Raw genomic sequence first — 9433 nt, 5'->3', positions numbered from 1 at the left:
AAAGATTTTTTGAAGATGTTCTAAACATAAATTTTGTAGGGTACACTAAGGAAATCAATGGATGAATCATCGGATAAAATTCTGGAGGACTTAGGAAGAATTCTTGATGGAGGATCTTTGGAGAAATTCGTGATGGAATCTCTTAGGTAAATTTTATGGTTATCCTTGGAAAAAGCCAGCTAGTATTCTTGAGAAATCCGAAACAAAATTCTTGGAGGAAATCTTTGAGAAATATTTGGCATAAATCCTTAATTTTTGAGAAAATTCCTATATTCCCTCGAAATTCCTAGAGAAAATTATGAAAATCTACGTACAGTAATACCAGCAGTTATACTGTCATAATGTCACAAAGAATTCCTAGAAAAGAGAAATGTCTGGTCTGATTTTATAATGAAGAATCAAATTTTATCTTCTAATTCCTTTTAGGTTATGTTTCGTTCTACTGTTTCATGTCTTTTTTTGGTTACAGTCTGTTCTCTTTTTAGTTTTTTTTTTCAAGCTAGAGGGCTTCAAAGTTCCTTTGTTCAAGGCACTTAGACATTACCAGCCCTGCGGTGTGATCGATTGGGTCATTTTCGAAATATGTATTTAAATTACTTAATCTGCAGAAATATAAATTGCATTCGAACAGTCTAAAACCTCGTTGAAAAAGCTTTCGTTACAGTTATAAAAGTCACCTGTTAAAACCGTTTATGAAACTTTTCTAAAACGATTTTATTTGAATGGACCATTAAAATAACCAAAACGGCCGCTATGGAAAGCATAGATAGCGCCACCGTAGCCTTGTGTGTTTGACAGAACAGCAATGTTGTCACAATGTTAAATCCCATATACAGTGGCGCCTTTGTTTTGATGCGGTGAGCACTTGCAAAAACTACCTTCAATGATTCATTAATTTTGCCCTTTTTTACGGTTTTATTCAAAAAATTTAATCTTTCAATCATATGATGCGGTTCCAAAAAGTATAAACACTACAGTTTCTCACACCTTTTTTTACATGGCTTTCAGAATTTACACGGTACTTTTTTTTGCACGGATTTCGGAATTAACACGGCTTTTTTCTTATTTAAGCCTGATTTGCTACTGAAAAGGAATCGCAAAAGAAATTTCTTGCCGATTCCTTGCAGAAATTTTCTACAGCGACTCCCATTTGAACTGACATTTCTTTTCAACTGCGTACTGCAATCAGAAAAAAGCGCATTCTTGATCGATTCCTTGCGGAAATTTCACATGCATCAAGATAGGCCGAGAAATTACTTGTCAGCAGCGAATCAAGCTTTACACAAATTTCAAAATTATCACGTTTTTTTTTTTTTAGAGAAATGTATGAAAAAATGGATCGTTTATAACTCACAAATGGGTTCAATTGATGTGTAATACAAAAAACATACCTTTTATATTTCTCTACAATCAGGGGGGTAACATATATTACTTTTCGTTTCTAGGAAAGGGGAGATGTGTTGAATTTGGTATTGATATTGTGGAAGAGGCGAATTAACTAATTACTAATTAACATTTAGAGCGGGGAAAAGGGGCAATGATTTTGGATTTTTAAAGCGATAAGGGATCAAAAATGGCTTGAGAGTAGTATGTGATCCTTTTACCGCGACGCTTGCTCCTGCGGGGCGGGTGAAGCGGTCTGGATTAATCGTGTCAGATGCGTCGCTCGCGTAGTACTGTGGAATAGTGATAGTGTATTGTTAGCGTAGTGCAGTGAAATTATATGTTCTTTTATATCTAACTAATTAAAACTTTTCTTTCAGTAATGGTTCGAATATATCCGATAAATTCGAATATATACGATTTGATATTTGTGTACTTATTATCATACGTAGTATACAATGCTCTCTAAATTATCGAATTGAGCTCGTCCTCCTACACCCTACCCCGGTCAACCAGTCAGTGATTTTCGATAGCGATCGATATAGATTCGTTTGGAACCGTTAGCGATCGCCATCGTTGGTCAAAGATCTATAAAGAATTATGAAGACTGGTTGGTCGGGACCTGGGAGGGAGGCACCGATACTACACACGAAATATAGAACAACGTTTGTTTGAACTGCAAGATAACTTCAGCTTGCCAACAACAATCAAGGCAGGCTTGGGGAAAACCGCTAGTTTTCTTTTGTTGTGTACTTTCGATCTTTCCTGACAAACATGGAAAAAGGGCCATAGTTTTCTATGCAATAAATAATGATTTTCATTGGAAAAAGTAAAACGATGCGTTTTTCAATGCTTTATATTCAATCAGTTGGAAGGTGCTCATGTAACATTACTTACATTTTGTGTACGAATTGATTTTCATTCAATTTTTGTCACTTTTGATGAAATGCGAAAATGTGTTTTAATCAGTTACGCGCTTTTTCCTTGTTAGTCCAATGTTTGAGATCTGGGCTCACAGCACTGAACGAAAACTCCGGTCCTAGATTGAATGATTTGTAATTCAAACGCTTACAAAACTTCATATTCCTCATTTTGAATGACATTGAAAGAATATGATGCATCCACAGTATATTGAACAAAAATCATCCATTTCAGTTATGAATCTCAGATCATAGTCTAATGACAAAAGGCAGATAATCGAATTATGATAACATGAATGAATAACATGCAGCTTATGACAGATTCTAATACCTACTATATCCCATACCGAAAATCATTCAAATATTGTCTGAAACATCGAACGAAAGGAGAATGATCATAAATATCAAATCATTCTGACAAACCCAAACGTAAATATGGCGGCGGCAACGTGGAACGCCAAACATTTCTGCTAGGATTTTACAGGTAATTACACTTTGAATCTAATATTATCCTCATTTGAAGCATTTAATTTAAAATTCCTTAAGGTACCTACCAACTACAATAACTGACATCCAAGTGTTTTGGTTCGATGGAGCAAAGCTGTGAAACAAATTTATTTGCAAGGAGTCACATCACACATCATGTTCGCTACAGATAGCCATCTGTTCCTGAAAGCTGGAGATTGTTAACTTTGTGTAAATATACATTAATGTACATAAACCAACAACGTTCCGTAGTTATTAGTTTTTGTTATTTGAATTAAGAAATATTACGGAATTGGGGTTGTTTACATGTGTGTATGATAATCATTCAATCAGACGCATCTATTTCGAGGATAAAAATCCTTCCAAGACTGGATGATTTTCATTCGGTATGATTTGTAAACAGATGATTTCCACGAAGATGAAAATCATCTTGGTTGTATCTGAAAATAGGTATGGGGCTCGGATGAAGCAATAATCATTCAATTCATGGCGGGAGTTTTCATTCAGTGAGTGACAGTTCGTGACAGCGGAATCTCGGCTCACTACACTGAATGAAAACTCCCGCCATGAATTGAATGATTATTGCTTCATCCGAGCCCCATACCTATTTTCAGATACAACCAAGATGATTTTCATCTTCGTGGAAATCATCTGTTTACAAATCATACCGAATGAAAATCATCCAGTCTTGGAAGGATTTTTATCCTCGAAATAGATGCGTCTGATTGAATGATTATCATACACACATGTAAACAACCCCAATTCCGTAATATTTCTTAATTCAAATAACAAAAACTAATAACTACGGAACGTTGTTGGTTTATGTACATTAATGTATATTTACACAAAGTTAACAATCTCCAGCTTTCAGGAACAGATGGCTATCTGTAGCGAACATGATGTGTGATGTGACTCCTTGCAAATAAATTTGTTTCACAGCTTTGCTCCATCGAACCAAAACACTTGGATGTCAGTTATTGTAGTTGGTAGGTACCTTAAGGAATTTTAAATTAAATGCTTCAAATGAGGATAATATTAGATTCAAAGTGTAATTACCTGTAAAATCCTAGCAGAAATGTTTGGCGTTCCACGTTGCCGCCGCCATATTTACGTTTGGGTTTGTCAGAATGATTTGATATTTATGATCATTCTCCTTTCGTTCGATGTTTCAGACAATATTTGAATGATTTTCGGTATGGGATATAGTAGGTATTAGAATCTGTCATAAGCTGCATGTTATTCATTCATGTTATCATAATTCGATTATCTGCCTTTTGTCATTAGACTATGATCTGAGATTCATAACTGAAATGGATGATTTTTGTTCAATATACTGTGGATGCATCATATTCTTTCAATGTCATTCAAAATGAGGAATATGAAGTTTTGTAAGCGTTTGAATTACAAATCATTCAATCTAGGACCGGAGTTTTCGTTCAGTGTATGACGTACAGAAATTTTGTATCCAGCTTTTTACGAGCACTAATGGCTGCCGCAAGGAGGCTCACTTTCTGGTAGGGATCGATCGATTTGACATTTGGCTTGGGTCCGCTCAATATAAAACGACCCAAGCCTAACGTCAAATCGACCATTCCCTACCGGAAAGCGAGCCTGTTTGCGGCAGCCATTAGCGCTTTTAAAAAGCTGGATTGGTTTCTCCCTCCCAGGTCGGGACCCTACTAACACAATCTCCTCATTCCGTGATGTCTATGAAAATAGTTTGGGTTACCTGTATCTTCTTAAGAAGACGTTGAGCTAACATTCCTTCTTTTCCACTCAGCGATTGTAAGGACGTGGCTAGGTGTACAATGTTATGCTTATTTTGTTTATTTCTATTATGTAGAAAAAAAAAGGTTCATCCCAGACGTTTTTTCTTGCGACACTACATTTAGATTTCTCAAAACCAATAGAGCTGAGCATTGTACAGCCACCCACGATTTGCACAGTCGTTAATGCCTGTTAATGCTATGCTATGCTATGCCAAAATGAATCAAAAATGGCTTGAAGCTCTTCGCGGGGTGAAAAAAAAATTAAGCCGCGGGTCGTACGTTGAACAGCCCTGTACGACCGTATGAGATAAAATTCTTATAAGGATTCGATTTATTTTACCTTTGAAATCAGCATGGTGTTCCATTTCAACACATCTTCCCCTCAATCTTACTTTATTTCTGAGTAGAAATATTTTAGAGTGTGACAGTCAAAGGCACCCTTTGCGTAGTTCATATGTTACATGGATTACACGAGTCTACTACGTTCACTACGTTAGATGTGGTTTGCATGCGTGAATGCAGAAGCAAATCCACGTAACACGTAACGCGATGCACACTCCCACACGCATCAGACGACGCCACGTATGTGTTGGTTGCACATTTTTTGGAGGAAATATAAATTTAGGCGAATCTGTTTATGTAAACAAACAATAAAAAGTTAACTAACTTCTTCTGAACAGTTTAAAACCATGAAACAGCGCATGATTAAATCTAAAAACAGTAAATTTGATTTAAATTTGTGTTTGTTGGTCTGTCCTGCAAGAATAATTTTGCTATTTGCCTCCAATTTTTTAAAAATAAAAATAGCTGCTTTGCTTGAGGTTTCTCCCTTTGCATGTTAGCGCACCGTTCTTATGTTCCACCGTCGTTACTTGCGTTGCGGTGTCCTCCACCCGCCACCATCCTTCCATCATCCGTCGCCGTCGCCTGCTGCGTCGTCGTCTAGTGGCTTTTAGTCATCCGTCATCGTTCATTCGTGGCTGTTGGGTTGAAAGATTTTTCTCGGCGAGAGCGAACGTCAATCCGCGTACGTGTTTTGGGTGTGTTTTTATTGATGTATGTAATGTAATCGATTTTGCTTTTAGTTTTCGAACATTGGTGAAGTTAAAATTGTGTGTTTTTAAAAGCGATCAGTGCAATAGTTATGAAAATGTTTTACAATTTTTGTGACATTTGCTGCGCAGAGCGTCCATCGTAAACGAGAGCAAAACAAAGTTTTTTCTCGGTTTGTCTCGTCATCAAAATCGGATCCAAGGAACCTTGGACTGAAGTTTAATTTTATCATCCAGTAGAAATCCATTATTCAGTGAAACCTCATTGTGAACAATGTCAAATATGCGAAATTGAATACATTTTTAGTGAAAACAACAGAGAAAATTCTACTTTTTTCCGACCAACTTGGAGCACAAGTCTGCCGCTGTTGATGCTGTTGTTGTTACCGTGACGTGAAAGTGGGGAGCCAGTCGTCGTCGTCGTCGTCGTCTTCGTTTTTTCGTAAGTGGAACAATAATTGAATGAAAACGACGAGAAAAGAGGAGACCTAAAGAGAGAAACCAAAAGAGCTCCGGACTGGACCGTGTCTTTTCTATACACGGCGAATACCGAGAAGTAGCTCCCCCCGAGCAGAAAGATTGTGAAAACTTTAATTATCAATAATAGTGTTCCTAAATCGTTCGATTTTTGTGCAAGTTCGTTCGGCACCACAGAAAAGAATTTGAATTTCATTCAAAATTGACCCAATTTGGGTTTGGTTTTGCTTCATTTGTTGAATTGTTTTGAATCAATTTGATTATTGAGTAATTGGGGGTGTTATACAATGCTTCCATTGATAAATTTTGCACACTTCATGTTGGTGCTATTGTGAGATTCTCGTTCATAAAAAGAGAATTCTCCAATAATTTTCTTAGCATGAGATCGCCAACAACTATAGTTGAACCTATCGATATCGAGTAATGGAATATCGACTCATGGAACCATATTAAAAATCAAATTTCATGGTTACTACGATGGTCCCCTCAACCGGCGCGGCATTCCATAGCATTGCTATTCCATGAAGTCGATGGCCCCTTCAATATCGACTCATGGAGGGTTGACTGTACATAACTACGATTGTATTACAGTCAAACCTCCATGACTCGATATCGACTCATGGAAACATACTAAAAGCAAAATTTCATGGTTACTATGATGATCCCTTCAAACAGCTTTCCAAGTAATTAATGTTCCATTACTCGATATTTCTTTGAGTCGATGGTCTCTTCAGATATCGACTCATGGAGATTTGACTGTAAAATAATTGATCTTTCAAAACTTTAACTTTGTCCAGCTATGTATAAGGATTGTTAGAACACATGTTTTTCTCCACACCGTTCATATGATTCTAGGTCCGATTTTAAGTGTCTCCTTAATTTGTATACGTTTGATTCTGAAACATTTTTATTAAACACTGCGATTGTAAAAAATCAAAGTTTTTATGAATACTCGTGTGGGAAAAAAACAAGCAATTTATTTATTCGATCATAGTTTTCGTCCTTACAGTTGGGGTTAGTAGCAGGTCTCTTCTTAGCAACTTTAATGCAAGTTTCTAATTCTAGTGGATGGTCTCTACAGTCTCTTTTTCTAACCAAAATGGTCTCTAGAGTTATTTTTCTTTTTTCTGCTTGCAATGTAAAATTCTGAAAGCTCTAGAGACATTTTCAGGGATTCTTACATGACTTTGCCACAGGTTTTTTCGATATCTCTTATCAGATTTCTCGAGGAACAGATTTAAAAAATTTTCGAGTGATTTCTCCAAAGATTCCTTCCGGAAAACTTTCTGGAAATTCCTCCTTTAGATAATCTTTGAACACTCTGACGCAACTACCTCCAGTTATTTTAAAACGTATCACTCTGAAAATTTTACCTGGCACTATGCCAAAATTTCTTCGCTTAGCTTAGCTTAGACTGACTACACATATCAATGGTTGCTTATTCCGTGATTGACCGAAGTCAGTGAAAATGCACAAATAATCAACTAGAAGTTCGGCTGGGATTGGCCATAATCTTCTTCAGTGTGCGTAATTCAGTGCCTCTATTTATACAGGGTCAATAACGGCGCTGGCCACGTCCTTGCAGGTCTTTCTTTAGTATAGCGGTAAACGTGGCTACGAAGCAAAGCATTTCTCGCATAACTTATGATATCGCCCTAAAAGCCATTGGTAACCGAGGGCAAATCATAAATTGAGCGAGATTTGATTGATGACGAATGTTACTAATCAATTGCTGTTTTTCCATACAAAATGCCCAACTTTGGGGCTCTGTGTCTTAGCTTCAAATAGTCCAAATTAGCTAAACTATCATAACAAACTACACTCCGCAAATGCATCGTTCGACCTAAGTACCAGCGATTAATTGTTCACAAACCATAGTTTTATGCTTTGTATTTTTATGCTTTCTAGAAAAGCCTTTCCTTTTATGATTCGCTTTCTAATAAGTTTTTCGTGTCTCCAAAATTAATTGATTTTTGTTTGGCTTGAAAAAAAAAAGATTATGCCTTCGCAAGAGTAATGGCCCTCTTAGACCGTTCAAATATTTATTGTTTGACTTTTTTCCATCCTTAGCTACCAAGCATTGCACTGCCCATAAACGCATAACTGTCCCATGTGAATAGGAAATCCAACAAACATGGGACTGACATGCATTTATGGGCAGTGCAGAACTCGTTCTCATTTGATCTTGAAGCACGAACAAGCAAGCGAAGAAATACATCGCATCTGTAGCGGTCTATGGTCGGAAATGTATCGCAAGTTGTAGCAAGTTTAAATAAGAGCAACGAACAAGAGCCCCAAAGAGAGAGTGATGATAAAAACCATTTTTCTCCTTGTTTACCATTGGTGGTAGGTGTTTTATTTTACTGGCATGATAAACAATCCCCGAACATCCGATAGCAATAGTGTCCCCCTGGTTTGGAGCTTGTTTAGAGGGGTTTTATCATGCCCGGTCTCCCCCCGATCTGATCAAAGTTGTAGCAGTATACGATAAACAGTCTCTCAAAATGTGCTGCATGTTATGATAGTTACAGAGAGCGATACGTGAGAGATTCTCTCAATGACATGGTTTTTAGAGACTTGTTCAATTTTTAAATGTAAGTCTCTAAGAAGTCTCTTTTTTCCCTCCCCTTGGTTATGCGACCTTGCCGCGATGGGAAGGCATAATCCATTAGCGCATATGATGGAAACCAAAGGCGTAACCTGTAGTGGTGGTATCACATTTTGACATTTTTTGCTTAAAACCGCGTCATAATTCATATGGCATAGACGCAAGAATATTTCGGATGTGACCCAACGGACATTCTGCGTCATTGATAGAATTGATGCTCATTTCAAATAATTAATCTATTCGAAGTGGACATTAATATTATTGGTGACGATCAGTTCCCTTTTGCTAATCAGAATGATCCGTAGCCACTCTTACTATTAGCTAGCTAGACACATCGTTATCATATACGACGTAGGGAATATTACTCTGAGGAAAATGACTAGTAGATTCACTGAGTAGAAATAAGTGGCGACAATTTTATTTTAATATGGTTTTTACATTGTCATAATAAGAAATACCTCTTTTGTAATAACGGTATAAATAATCTAATTCCAGCTTCATTTTCGCAAAATTTACAAGTAGAAAGTAGGCGTTGTGAAGCATTGCATTTGCCACCGAAAAGTGAATCTTGTAGGAGACTATAATAGAAGCCTAAGGTAACTTTACTCTTAAATATTCACTATAAAAATGAATATGGAAAGTAAGACGCTGAGATCGATCATTAGAGTACACTTGCTAGTTTCAAGAAATTGAACAGACAAGGAAAGTGACTTTTTTCTTTAAGGATATATGATGTTT

At 36.8% G+C, this 9433-nt stretch overlaps 1 protein-coding gene across 3 annotated transcripts in view; it reads left to right on the top strand.

The window, feature by feature from the left end:
* Positions 1 to 5510: 5510 nt before the first annotated feature.
* The window catches only part of LOC5566946 (active breakpoint cluster region-related protein), a 154015-nt gene continuing 150092 nt past the window's right edge, over positions 5511 to 9433 (top strand). For 2 of the 3 annotated variants that reach the window (XM_021847082.1, XM_021847074.1), the window contains exon 1: positions 5512 to 6052. The gene's annotated coding sequence lies outside the window, so the exon portion shown is untranslated. Of the gene's footprint in view, positions 6053 to 9433 lie in introns of all 3 variants that reach the window. The other variant, XM_021847109.1, reaches the window with a different exon arrangement.

Source organism: Aedes aegypti, chromosome 1 (genome assembly GCF_002204515.2).
Source record: "Aedes aegypti strain LVP_AGWG chromosome 1, AaegL5.0 Primary Assembly, whole genome shotgun sequence".
In the NCBI taxonomy this organism is placed as follows: Eukaryota; Metazoa; Arthropoda; class Insecta; order Diptera; family Culicidae; genus Aedes; species Aedes aegypti.
The sequence above is the reverse complement of the archived record's forward strand: the minus strand, read 5'-3'. Positions and strand labels throughout refer to the sequence as shown.